Source organism: Dendropsophus ebraccatus, chromosome 3 (assembly GCF_027789765.1).
Source record: "Dendropsophus ebraccatus isolate aDenEbr1 chromosome 3, aDenEbr1.pat, whole genome shotgun sequence".
NCBI lineage: Eukaryota > Metazoa > Chordata > Amphibia > Anura > Hylidae > Dendropsophus > Dendropsophus ebraccatus.
In genome coordinates this window covers 184825188-184830443 of record NC_091456.1, presented here as the reverse complement: position 1 = coordinate 184830443, position 5256 = coordinate 184825188, and the positions used below count along the sequence as shown (strand labels likewise).

At 43.4% G+C, this 5256-nt stretch overlaps 1 long non-coding RNA gene across 1 annotated transcript; it reads left to right on the top strand.

The window, feature by feature from the left end:
- The first annotated feature begins 409 nt into the window (after nucleotides 1-409).
- LOC138787525 (uncharacterized) lies at nucleotides 410-3371 on the top strand. The gene is made up of 4 exons (XR_011362392.1): nucleotides 410-592; nucleotides 709-804; nucleotides 892-951; nucleotides 3083-3371. It is a non-coding gene; the product is annotated as an uncharacterized lncRNA (long non-coding RNA).
- The last annotated feature ends 1885 nt before the right edge of the window (nucleotides 3372-5256 follow it).

The following is a 5256-nucleotide window of genomic DNA, read 5'->3' as shown; positions in this document are numbered from 1 at the left end:
CCAGAAGATACTGAAACTTCATCCAATGAGAAGGATTTACCAGACAGCACAGAAGCCCCTACAGAAGAAAACCCCTCATCGACGGAAAATGAATCTCCCGCACCTGATGCTGAGGCTCCATCCACAGAGAATGATGCTCCACCGGTAGACACTGAAGAACCAGCCACAGACTCCGAATCTCCATCTACAGAAGCTGAAGCTCCAGACGCTGAGGCTCCATCCACAGAAGCTGAAGCTCCAGACGCTGAGGCACCATCCACAGAAGCTGAGGAACCCTCCACAGATGCTGAAGCTCCATCTGCAGAAGCCGACGCACCATCCGCAGACACTGAAGCACCATCTGAAGATACTGAGGCTCCATCCGAAGAAGTCGAGGCTCCATCCGAAGATGCTGAAGCTTCATCCGAAGATGCGGAGTCTCCCTCCGAAGATGCTGAGACTCCATCCGTAGATACCGAAGCTCCATCTGAAGGCGTTGAGGCTATTGCTATAGCATGTGAGGCTCCACCGACAAAGGGGGACGCTGAAGGATCATCCACTGAAGAGCAGACATCTGAGACTCCATTAGCAGAGAATGAAGAACAATCACAGGGTAAGTCTTACTCGAGTTGCTGCAATAATGAGTTGTGGACTTCAATGTCTTTCTACATGATTTGAGAAACTCATGAGTAGTACTCATTGATTCAAGATTTCCTAAATTATACACAGATGCTACTGCAGAGTCCTCCGAGGAGCCAAATGAGAAGGAGCCAAGTGAGGAGGAGCAAAGTGAGGAAGAGCCAAGTGAGGAAGAGCCAAGTGAAGGTAGGAAACCTTAATTGCCTAGGACACTGTACGGATTATCATTCGGGTTGGTATGTCTGGATTAATGATGGTTTCTTATTGTCCTAGAACCTGTTAGTGATGCCCCATCCAGTGAGCCACAGGAGGAGGCCGAGAGTCAAGAATAAGGTAATAAATGGACCTGTGAACACATAAGGGCTTTGGTTCATTCATTGGCTGTGTTTTAAGTATAAGCAGTTGCTGAGATCCATGTGTTATTTACAATGCAGGGACATCCATGTGTTTACTTTATTATGATAGTACATAAGGAATTATTGACTGATAATGATGACACTTTAAAAAATTACGTGTTCTTCAATGTTGCCAAAATGTAAGCGTCCAACATTTACTGCATAAAGTGGGTGCAAGAGTTTATATTACTAGATTACTATAAGCCACCTAAACTATGATCCATTCAAACTATAGGCCAAGGCCACTATGGGCCATGCAAATTATATGCCATCTAGACTATGAACCATCTACACTATGGGCCATCCAAACTATAAGCCATCTAGACTATGAACCATCCAAACTATGGGCCATCCAAACTATAAGCCATCTAGACTATGAACCATCTACACTATGGGCCATCCAAACTATAAGCCATCTAGACTATGAACCATCCAAACTATGGGCCATCCAGAATTTTGGTCATCCAAACTATAAGCCATCCAAACTATAGGCCATGCAGAATATGATCCATCTAAACTATAGGCCATCAAAATTATGAACCATACAAACTATCAGCCTCTAAATTATGACCCATCCAAACTACGGGCCATCCAGAAAATGACCCATCCAAACTTCGGGCCATCCAAACTCTGAACCATACAAACTATCAGCCTTTAGATTATGAGCCATTTAAACTATGAGCCATTTAAACTATGAGCCATAGAAACTATGAGCCTCTAGACTCTAAACAATCCAAACTATGGGCCATCCAAACTATAAGCCATCCAAACTATTAGCCATCCAAACTATGATCCATGCAAACTATGGGCCATCCAGACTACAGGCCATCCAGAATATAAGCCATCTAAACAATGGGCCATCCAAACTATGGGCCATCCAAACTATAAGCCATCCAAACTATTAGCCATCCAAACTAGGGGCCAACCAAACTAGGGGCCATCCAGACTATAGGCCATCCGGACTATAGGCCATCCAGAATATGACCCATCTAAACGATGGGCCATCCAAACTATCAACCATACGAAATATGAGCCATCTAAACTATGGGCCAACCAAACTAGGGGCCATCCAGACTATAGGCCATCCGGACTATAGACCATCCAGAATATGACCCATCTAAACGATGGGCCATCCAAACTATCAACCATAGGAAATATGAGCCATCTAAACTATGGGCCATCTAAACGGTGGGTACTCTAAACTATGAACCATCCTAGCCATTCAAACTATAAGCTATCCAAACTATGAGACATCCAATGCCAGGTCAGACCAGCTGTTCATCGTGGAATGAAGAAAATATAAATAGGTTCAAGTTGATCACAACTAGAAATATTATTTTCCCCAATACAATGGATGCTTACTCTTCGCTAGGTCCAATACCACCACTCAGGTCTTCATGGGTTTATTTATATGGCTGCAGTGATAAAGTGCCCTTATACCCACATCCCTACTACAACCAATCACTGTCCTTGGTGGTCTGACCTATAAGTGGCTACAACATTGAAGAGGGTGCACGGGCATATCATCACTGTGAGCGTATAAGACTAGAATAGCGGCGCTGGATAAGACAAAAACTTAGGTTGAGTATACCTCTTTTTTCATTTATTTTATCACAAACCAAAGCATTGGTCAAGGTGGACAATCCCTTTAAGGGGAATCTATCTTTAAATAATCAGTTTTATGTCTTTAATACTGCCAACAGCAATATAAAGAGGGAAAACAACAAAAAGATATATGGGGTAAAAAAAAAAAAAAAAAGCAAAAGCACTTCCTACAGGAAGTGGTTTATTTTTCCCAGTCTGACACATTGCTCTCTGCTGCCCCCTCTGTCCATGTCAGGAACTGTCCACAGCAGTGGCAAATCCCCATACAAAACCTCTCCTGCTCTCCAGGCTGGTAAGAATACACCACTTCCTGCAGGACATACAGCAGCTAATAAGTACTAGAAGACTTGAGTTTTTTTTTTAAATAGAAGTAAATTACAAATCTCTGGCACCAGAATTCTTTTTTGTGAACTGAGATCATGGAATCTGCATTGATTAACTTGTTTATTATATATTTTTTTCAGGTTCTTCTCTGAATGGATATATCAAAGCTGGAACTGAGTTGCTGAAATCTGCTGTGAATCCCCAAATATCTGATATCTGACCAATAGTGAGAAGTAAACCTTTTTGGAACCACGTGGGGGATGTCCCCGACCGAACTGTCCACTCCTACGCGGCCGTCATGTTACATGAAGTCTCAGAATGTTATGCTTTCTATATACCGTCCATGACCAGGACGACATTCTGTCATTCTCTTTGTGCGGGGTATCAAATTTGGCCTTTCCTTTCCATTGGAATTTATTGAAATAATACTCAGGAATTTCTCTGTCAAATTGTAGTCAATAAACTGGCAAAATCTGGTTTCAGGAATGTTATTAGATTAAATTGATAGTTAAAGGGGTACCCAGTGGGAAAAAAGTTCTTTCAAATCAACTGATATCAGAAATTTAGAAAAAAAATTAAAATCTCAAGTCTTCCAGTACTTATTAGCTGCTGTATGTCCTGCAGGAAGTGGTGTATTCATTTCCAGTCTGACACAGTTCTCTCTGCTGCCACCTCTGTCCATGTCAGGAACTGTCAGGTTTTCTATGGGTATTTGCTGCTGCTCTGGACAGTTCCTGACATGGACAGAGGTGGCAGCAGAGAACACTGTGTCAGACTGCCCATACAATAGTAAATATAGTGGCTTAATAGTGTCATAACTCATAAGGTTCCCAGACAAAAAATATGCAAGGTACTCAGATAAAAATGTACAGCACCCAGATAAATTATAAATGGACGGTACATATATTGCCATACAGTGGCCCTTGTAGTGCATTTAACAGATCAGAGTCACATACACTGCATTGGTAGGATGAAACAGGTTATGGTCCATGTTGAATCCTGGAGATTAACAATTCCATACTTGTTATTATCTATTCAGTGTCCTTCCCCCAGTTCTGAGCTGCTGCTTTCTGCTGAAGACACAAAAATCTGTGTGTGAGCTTTTCTCTCTGGCTCCCCCTCCTCCCCCCCCCCTTCTGAGACAGCTGATGTAAATAGTGTCTCTGTCCGGCTGATTTTGCACTCTGTGATGCTAGGAGGCTTAAAGTGACTCTGTACCCACAATCTGACCCCCCAAACTACTTGTACCTTCGGATAGCTGCTTTTAATACAAGATCTGTCCTGGGGTCCGTTTGGCAGGTGATGCAGTTATTGTTCTTAAAAACAACTTTTAAACTTGCAGCCCCGTGCCCTATGGGTGTGGCCTAGAATATGTATGCATTAGGCCAGCACACCCTCTCTGTCCCTCCTCCTGCCCTCTTCATCATTAGGAATGCTCCAGGCAGATTGTCTCCTATTCCCCACCTGTGTCAGCACGGCACATGGGCTGGATCGTTAAGCACCTGTGCAATGTTCAGCATGCAGAAAAAGTTCCAGTGGCATTCCTAATGATAAAGAGGATGGGGAGGAGGGACGGAGGGGTAGTGCAAGGTTAGGGCACAAAAATTCTAAGCCACGCCTGTAGGGTACGGGGCTGCAAGTTTAAAAGTTGTTTTTTTATGACGATAACTGCATCACCTGCCAAACGGACCCCAGGACAGATCTTTGATTAAAAGCAGCTATCCGAAGGTACAAGCGGTTTGGGGGGGGGGTCAGATTGTGGGTACGGAGTCGCTTTAATCTGAAGTCAAGCTGCTGCTGACCTCACTGTGATTAATTCTCCCTGCATTTCAGAGTGCAGATACAGCCTGCCAGGGAGCTGTTTACATCAGCTGCCTCAGAAAGGAGGAGGGAGAGTAGGGAAGATAGAGAGAAAAGCTCCCACACAGATTATTGTGTCTTCAGCAGTAAGCAGCAGCTCAAAACTGGGGGGAGGAGACTGAACAACAACAATAACAAGTATGGAGGGAATTGTTAGTCTCCAGGAGGAAGAATGATTCAGCATGTATGTTACCTGAGCGGAATACCCCTTTAATAGGTAATAACCTAGATTTAGTCCTCACATAAAAAGTGCACAGTGATTATACTGTCCATACATTGCAAAATATGATGGTGGATATGTGGTAGGTAATGGGCCAGCTACATACTATGGGGGAGATTTGTCAAACATGGTGTAAAGTGAAACTGGCTCAGTTGCCCCTAGCAACCAATCAGATTCCACCTTTTATAAGAGTCTGTGAGGAATGAAAGGTGGAATCTGATTGGTTGCTAGGGG